Raw genomic sequence first — 9,213 nt, forward strand, 5'->3', positions numbered from 1 at the left:
AAATACTCTCATAAGAACCCATTTTGAATATGCTGGACACTATCTGGAACCCCTACACAATTTCCTATATTAATAAAAAAGCTATTCAAAAGCTGCTCAGAAAAAAAGCTATTCATTTTATAATCCCCGTTCTGATGAAAACTCTTCACCATCGTCTCACTCATAAGGATGTTCTAGGCTTGACTCCTCTGCCAGCACACATTGAGTCTCTAAAGCTCCTGCACTCCCTGCTTTGCTCACACTACTACGCCTTGTCCAACATCTACCTGTAACGTGCAAAGTCATTAGCTACAAGAAAACGTCATGAGCAATTGCCATTTACACTTACATCAATATACATTTAAATAGTTTTCCATAAGACTATTAAACAATGTTACACTTGAAGGAATTCTTGAATGCAACTGAATGCTCTCCAAACCTGCTTTCATGAGGAGCAGTTTCTTGATTAGCCTTCTTGTATTTTAATGTTTTTTGCTGCTTTCTTTATCACTAGTAATTTTGTGTGCGAGTGTGAATGCATGTGGCTGTGTTTTCCCACTCCTGTGATAGCCCCATTAAGGGCCGCAGTATTTGGAAATAATAAATAATAATAAACTACATTGCCAATGGCAATATGAGCTCGTGGTTGCTGCGCTTGGGTGCAACTCTGCGACAGTTACCTTTACCTTTACCCGTTCACCCATGTTCCACCGCAATAAACTTTATTATTACAATGGGGTGGAGGTGCTGTGCACTCGCTGAGACAGTCACGTTTCGAGCAAAAAGATTAATATATCAAACATCATCACCAACTCTATTTGCTAGTCCTATGAACACTGCAACTAAATTTAAGGCATTAGGTCTTTTTTTTTTTTTTTTTGCGCACATGTCCTGGGATTCCCAACTAAAACACATGGCAACAAAATCAGTTTGCTTAACAGGTCCACTCTACAACACCATGTACAATGTACTCTACAACACCATGGACACGTCTTGGTCAGCAAGAGATTTTTTTGTTTTAATGCGAAAGCATTATATGCCCCATTAACGCGAAAATCCGTTGTAGTCAGCGTGACCGAGCGAAGGTACCAAAAATGGCCGACAGCACAAAGAGTAAAAACACGTAAAAAATGCTCGGATTCATGCCAAATTCCTCAGGGAGGTTCCTGTAAACAAAGTAATTTAATGGCTTTGAAATGAAAATTAGGTACATTTCAGTCTGGGTGGGAATCGAACCCATGCCTAAGGGGTGCGAGATGAGCAGGCTTCCCCGACACCATGGTTCTAGTCGACTAAAGGTGTGCCTAGTGCGTGCGTCATTGCACACGTCACGTCGCAGCCATGCGGCTGACTAAAGGTGTGGCCTAGTGTGTGCGTCAATGGGCACGTGACAGCGCGGCACAGCCAATGGGGAGGAGGTGGTGCCACATCATGAATCTATAAAATGAGCGCGTTTCATGATGTTCCGAGGTCTACAAATGGTATAATGCTTTCGCATTCCAACATGTAAGCGGTCTCAAGTGGTCCTGCCGAATTTTTTTTATCTCCAGTAGTATTTTGTAGTGTTGGGTACTAGTATGTCAACAAATGTTCAAAACTTACTCTATTATAAAAGGAATTATAACAATTATTGCAGCTCATCAAGCAGCCAATAAGCAGCATTCTTTTTTTCAACCTGTCTCGTATTGAAACATGAAAATGAACCACCGAGTTCAGAGGCCTGCCATACAAATGAAATGAAAACGGAGTTTCAAGAGCTCTGGCTATCTATTTCAAAACTCTTCACCACAGCTCAAGTTTCACTGAAAGTAGTGTCTGGAGTTCATCTGTGTCTGTTAGTGCATGACTGTGCGCACGCCAAGTAGGTGGGTAAATTAATGTATGGCTGTTTGCTGCTCTTATCTCTATGGCACAGATATTGTTTTACCAAATCTATTGTTACTAAACATCAAAGTTTAATACACAGCTTTCAGCCTTCTGAGGCGCAAGATATGCATGCATACAGATATACAATCTGCATATCTTGTCAAAAATACGAATTTTGAGTTGTCCATCTTTTCATTAAGTGCTCATTCCCCTTCACAGCTATTCAATGTAAGGTTCAACTGTAAGCCAATTTTGTATTGTTTGACTCCATTATGGGAGTGCAAAGAGCCTTCATACTCAGAAGGTGATGAAAAAAGAAAAATCTGGAAAAAAAAAAAGTTCAAGAGGGAAATTAACCCGCTAAAGAATCAACACTTACCAATGCCTTCTCCTGTCTTGCTAGAGGTTTCAAACATTTTGGCCCCAATTTCATCAGCATAATCCAGCACATCATGGTGATTTATTGCCCTGTACTTTCCTTCTTCTTGATTAAATCATTTTTTGTGCCACAAAGAAAAATTTGGCACTTCTGAAAAAAAAAAAGAAATTATACCTTAATTGCTACACTTCAATAGTTTGTGGCATGATGATGTTATGGATGTTGACTTTAGCTTAAGCAGAGAGTCATTTCATTCACATTCAATGGCCTCTTTTGGCTTTTCCTTTCACAACATACTAGTGGAAGTGCTGCGTAAACACAGTCAGTATCCGGCTAATGTTAATAGAAGATAATTTGGCACTGCAATTGTTCGCCACAATGAGAATCGCAGATGGAACATAATTCTGTCTACCAGTTACCAGTCTACCATGTGCATAACACACACATTGCACCTTTTTTTCCTTTTTGTGCTTCCATTGTGTAGCATACTAGCTTCACATTTGTTCAAAGCAGTTCTATGTTTTACAATCCCCAATACTTCATTTCACTGCATGATTTCTAGCACAAACAGATCATAGAACTTTGGAGTATGCATGATAGTAAATCTAGATGATAAGTAGCTTTCACCGTGCACAATTATTTTTTATATTTGAATCAACTAATTCTGGAAACAATGTTCTGAAAACCATTCAATGGCAGAAAGTAAGAGGTCATATAAGACTAAATGCTGACAAAAGTCAACTTGATAAATGCTAATACAAGAATCCACAAGGTGTTCTAAACTAGAAGAACTATGTTTAAGCAAATCTATGTACTGCTGATTATTCCCATGCTGGATGACAACCAAACAGGTGGCGCATGCCAGGTTTTCCTCTAGTATTCTAAGTATGTAAGTTTATGCTGGGTAGACCCCCACCCAGTACACGAGAGGCTGCTGGCGCCAGTACAAGCACTATGGAGGCAATCTAAGTCCTCCAGAGCAGAACCAGTTCGCAAGAACTGTCAACAACAGCAAGCCAAGACAACAAGCCAGACCGAGGAGATCTAGATTGCTCCTCTCACAAGTATTTTTCACAGTGTGTAAGCCTAGATTATACTATGGCAATGATTTCGAATGATTAAGTGGTTTTACCACCCAATAGAAATAACACGGCTGTGAAGACACTATTGTGAAGGGTTCCAGATTAATTTTGACCATTTGGGAGACCTTTCAGAGCTCATTTTAGCACACGTGCATTTTTGCATTCCACTCCCACTGAAATCTGCCCATGGTGGTCAGCAATTGAACACGCAACCTCATGCTCAGCAACAAATTCCAGTCACCAAGCCACTGCAGTGGCTGGGAAAAGATTTGAAGATGTTGAGAGACTGCTTGGACCCTCTTATCAATTCGTCACTTTTAATAACACGGGCAGCCACAGAAAGCTCACAAATTGTTTACTTTGCACTGAAGGTCTCAGTTCCATGGACAACTAGCAATAAGATTAGACGGGCTTTGCAAGGCATGTCTAGAGGAAACGTTGCAGGAGATGGAATAACACGCCATTTGATCAAAGATGGAAGCGATACATTCTACTCGAAAAGTTTGCAACCCTTTATTCGCAATGCCTCAAGACTTCAAGTGTACCAGAGATTTGCAAGAATGGCAACATCCTACTAGTTTATAAGAAGGAAACCGTTAAACCCTTTCACTACTGCCGTTTTTTCTTTTCTGACTGCTCCTCACCCCCTGCCGGGTATTTTTTCATGCTGGTTCAGTGGAAATTTCATGCTAGTAATGCACCATGATACTCCCCAGGTCACGTAAAGATATTCATCAGCAGTTCTTGAATTTCTTCGTCCGTCAAAGCACGGACGCACGGGCGCGCTGACTCGCCATGGCTGCTGCGCTCTGCCGAGACAAAGCGCTGCGGGTGTAAACACGTGCGCTCCATCCGTTGTCTAAAATTTAATTTACAAGTTCTATGTGTTTAGGTGACCTCTCCATGGATGGCGGGACATGAACGCCATTTTTTTTTTGCACCAGTTTTCTCGAGCGTGGCAGGGAGTGAGCTTAAAAAGCAACACGAGTATACTCGGGAGTAGCAGGGGGTGCGCGTGGGTGGTTTCACGAGTTATCTCAGTAGTGGCAGTTTAAAGGGTTAAATAAGTGCAGAATTATAGGCCCATTAACTTGCTTTCGGTATTGTACATAATATTCACCAAGGAAATTTCCAATAGAACCAGGTAAACAGTTGATTTTAGTCAACACAGAGAACAGGCTGGCTTCTAGACAATGGATCACATCCCTGTCATAAATTAGGTAAATGAGAATCTTCAGAGTGCAACCACCTCTATATATCTTTCATAGATTACGAAAAGGCACTTGATTCAGTAGAGATACCAGCAGTCATGGAGGCATTGCATAATCAAAGTACAGGGGCCGTATTCTGAAACATTCCACTTCCAAATGACGATAGTTCCCCATTTGCCTTCAGGCACGCGCTGATTGGCTGTTTCAGCAAAATTGGATGAGCTGATTGGCTTGTTGAGCCTGACATCATTCAATTTCGCTCAACCAGCCAATCAGCACGCACCTGAATGCGAACTATCGCCGAAGTGGAACATTTCAGAATACGGCCCCAGGAAGCATACGTGAATATCTTGCGAAATATTTACATAAGATCTCACAGCTAACTTGGTTCTCCACAAGTAGAAAATTACTTATCAAGAAATGGGTAAGGCAAGGAGGCACAATCTCTCCAATGCTATTCACTGAATGCTTAGAAGTATTTGTTTTAGACTGGGAAGGATTAGGAGGGAGGATCAGCAGGAACATCTCAGCAACCTGTGGTTTGCAGGTGGCGCTGTCCTGTTCAGCAAAATTTAAATGACTTGCAACAAATGACTGAGAACCTTAGCCAACAAAGTGTAAAAGCAGGTCTGAAGACTAAGGTAAGGGTCTGGCAATAGAACTAAAATTCACGATTGGCAGTCAGCTTCTAGAATCTGTGCTAGAGTAAGTTTATATAGGCTAGTTATACTCACAGGGGATTCTGATGAGAAGGAAACTTACAGAAGAATAAAAAATGAGTTGGAGCATATACAGCAGGCATTACCAAATCATGACCGGCAGTTTACCGCTATCCTTAAAAAGAAAAGTGTATATTCACTGCATTCTACTAGTGGGGCAGAAACTTGGAGGTTAACAAAGATGCTAGAGAAGTTAAGGACTGTGCAACGAGTGATGAACTGAAAAATGAGAGGCGTAACATTAAGAGACAGAAGACAGCAGTGTCACTGAACACTGCTGACAACACTGAACACCACATACAGTCAAACCTGCTTTTTATTGAACATTACCATAATACAGAATAATGTGTTTGCTATATATGAGTTTTCATACTAAGTGGACTGCTTGAAAATAAGGTGGAAATTCAGACGAAAGTTTATGCCGAAAAGCTGTTAGTAAGGGTAGCTTGCATTTTTAATGCGGACAAATTTGTGCTGTTTCTAGGCACTTCAGAGCAGACATATGTAGAGTAACTGTACAGGCTCCCTTTTGTTTTTCGCGCTCCACTCGTGCTGCCTCCAGCAATTATAGTGCCACTTAGGGAGCCTACATGCATGCCCTGTTTTAGAGTGGTGATAACACCAAAATTTTGACCGCTATTTACCATAAAATTTGGTGAGTAGCCATTGTGATTCCAATCTCGCTAGAAGGCTTCCTACTTTTTTTTTTCTCTCACACTCTGATGTACCCACGTTGGCACACATCTATTAAATTTCCTTAATGAAACCTGCATACGTCTTTAATATACTAGTTGCCTTTTCCTTTTATTTTAACACATCAACCTTATTTTTTTTTTCTATTGCATGTCGTGCGACACATATAAGTAACAAGTTATAAGGCACGGTGACATGCTCGTGGTAGTATTATCTCACGCCAAGAATGTGAACAACATTAAGCATTGTCGTTGCCTTCCACTAGTACATAATATATAAAGGGTATTTTTCCGTGCTAGCCTGTTTACCTAAAACCTAGACGTGCCGTGTACTGCACTCAGACACGCTATATGTTTCTGGATGCCAAGGCCAAAGTTTATGAAAAAAAGTTAATTAGTTTCACGTCACCAAGGGTTGCGGGAAACGTGGTCTGTTGGCTGGTCTTTTGCTATTTTGAGTCCCACATCTTATAATTTGTCGGAAAGCTTAACCCGCCAATTTAGCTGGCAGCGGCAAGTACCCCTACAAAGGATGTCAGCACCCTAAAACAAAGCTTGCATGTAGGCTCTCTAGCACCACTATTCGCCGAGCGCCATCACATGGTCACAACGAGCTACACTGCAGCGCGGAGAAGCTGACACTTCGCAGGCAACGCCAACACGCTGCAGGAACCGGCTGCTAAGCGCAACTGACAGAGGCAATGTTATTATTAATGGTGCTGCTACTCGATATTGCTGGTCAAAAAATGTGTGTGCGCAGGTTTCTTCTTGGTTGAATTGCGGAATCAACGTCACACGATGCATTGACACCTCTTGCATTATGACGAGGTGCAAGTTTTTTTGTTTTTTTTTATGTAAGCACGGCACTGCCAGAAGTTGCACAATTCAATGTACCTACAACAACTTTACTCGTACAATAAACACGTAAGGCATGCAGCGTTAGTCAGCATGTGTGTCTGCTACATACGAGACCCTTAACATGGCTAAACTCATCCGCAACATGTAAAACGTGACAAGAATATACTAGAATCACTAGAATCAACATAGCAGTATAGGGGGACGTACTGCAACAATGCATAAGTGTATGCAATTCCTCGCATCATTCACCTGGATCATGATTAATTTCATACTTTACACACATGAAATGTGGGATGTGTGCAGCGCTAATTTTAGAATACATACATTCACGTCTATTAGCTGTCGCGAGCCGTGATCACAGCATTCCTAATAAGAATAATAGCTAATCTATGAAAACAGAGGATTATATTTGATGCTTTACATAGAAATTGGAAAGGCTCACAGACATTGCCACAATGCGCTGGTGTGTGTGTTCGTCACAGGTTGCATTTTCAGTAATAATTAAATAATAAGATACACAAGTGTAAAATTCAGGTTCGTAATCATAAGTTGAGCGATCGACTTGTACTCGCAAAATAATATTGAATAAAAAGAAAGCGAAAAAAAAAAAAAAAGCGCGACTCCTACGGGTACAAGGAGTGGCTTTCCAGCATAACATTCGAACCCAAGATGGCGCACCTTGGCACAACTCTGGCTCCCCTAAAGGGAAGCCATACAGTAACTCTAAATATATGCGCATTGCAGAGGCCTTTGGTGAGAATCAGTTGCTCCAAAGATGACATGTAAGAAAGTGCAGTTAAAACATTCAGAGATGGTGGCAATGACTTCCCACATTATTGTTAGTACCATCATTCAATTCTTTACTGTTCACGAATCTGAATTTTGTAGACAATTTCTTTGTTCTTGCAAGGTTGTGCAATGCTGACATTGCTTCATTGTCAGCCTGGGAAAATCAGTCCAATGTAGAATCAGTCCAATGTCCAACAGTAGAAGTTGGCTGTGTCTTGATTATGTGTGTCCACAAGTCTGTGGTCATGACACTACACTAAATCTAACGCTTCTAAAGTTTTTGGAATCATCCTCCTCCATGCTGCCAGTAAATCCTGCCTGGAAGAAGCAGACTAAAATTAAAAGTTTGGTGACCTCAAACCACACCACTTTCACCATTTCCATTGTCATGAATACAGAAATACACAGTATAAATGAGCAGCTGGTTCCTCAATTGCTGTGACTGCGTGCTCAATGGCATAACGGCAGTAAGTCACCTTGAATGCATACATGGGTGATATTAACATCCAGTAGTTGTAGTTTGAGTTTGCACTAGGTGGCAAAAAAAGGACAGCAGCACGCTGTGGTGATATGCAGGAAGATAAAGTGGTGAAGTCACAGTCAACAATTTCTAACAAGCGCAAGGAAGTAAGCAAGTGTTAAGAAAAATGACAAAGCAAAATTTGGAACTGGTAGCTATGTTTGTGGACTTTAGTAAGTATGCTACCTCATAACACTGTGACCTAGTTTGTTGCGTACAGTGAAACAACTGAAGAATGCAGCCAAAACACAGCAGCATGGCTTCATGTGCAGCTACCTGGGCAAGTCTAGCGTGCTTGTGGGTTTGCTATCATGAATGCACAAGTAGATCACATTTTTTGCGTCTACACATATTCACTATACTGAGGTCAACAGGACACTGCTTGCACAAAAATCGTGACGGTCAAAGCATTTTTGTTTGTAACAGCTGAGATTGTCATAAGTGGACTAGAGGTCAAGATGCAACATGCTGTCGTGGGGGAGAGAGAAGACTCACTAGAAACGTAATGGATGATCCCACTCCTTATCACCAGGAGAAGTCCCATGTGTGAAGATCTCTTTAATACTGTAAACCCAGAAAAAAAAAAAAAGACAATGCTCACCTCTTCATGCTTGCGCAGCTCATTCACCCAGAACTTTGCCTTCTGGTAGCTTTCCCGGTCAGTGAGGTCAAAGCACACAATAGCAGCACCAGCCCCCCGATAGTAGATTCGACTCATGGCCTCATACCTCTCACTGCCAGCAGTATCCTGGTTAATCAGAAAGACTGCCATCACAGTGCTGCCTCTTTAGAAAGAAACAATCACCAACACAATGCAGAACACAATATATATTGCCACGGGTCTTCAAAAGGGGCTGACGACGTTTATTGGGAGCGGCTGGGGCTCTGGCGAAAACGGCAGCGAGAGGCAGCTATCGAGCGGGGCGGTTAGCACGCGCACTTCTTTCTTCTTGCGCCTCTGCGCTTGCCCTATGCCCACTACTACAGGTGACATTTCCCCCCTTCCTCGGAAAGAGCATCGGCTCGATGCTCAAGAAGTGGTGTGGGAAAGGAAAAAAAAACAACAACAAAAAAAAACAACACACGCTCAATGAAGATGCTCGCGCACAGAACACAGC

At 41.7% G+C, this 9,213-nt stretch overlaps 1 long non-coding RNA gene across 1 annotated transcript; it reads right to left on the reverse strand.

The window, feature by feature from the left end:
* Positions 1-1,253: 1,253 nt before the first annotated feature.
* Positions 1,254-8,858, reverse strand: LOC125941904 (uncharacterized). The gene is made up of 3 exons (XR_007464676.1): positions 8,697-8,858; positions 2,225-2,374; positions 1,254-1,416 (listed from the first exon to the last, which is right to left on the reverse strand). It is a non-coding gene; the product is annotated as an uncharacterized LOC125941904 (long non-coding RNA).
* Positions 8,859-9,213: the final 355 nt, after the last annotated feature.

This window comes from Dermacentor silvarum, unplaced genomic scaffold (genome assembly GCF_013339745.2).
Source record: "Dermacentor silvarum isolate Dsil-2018 unplaced genomic scaffold, BIME_Dsil_1.4 Seq5950, whole genome shotgun sequence".
Classification (NCBI taxonomy): domain Eukaryota; kingdom Metazoa; phylum Arthropoda; class Arachnida; order Ixodida; family Ixodidae; genus Dermacentor; species Dermacentor silvarum.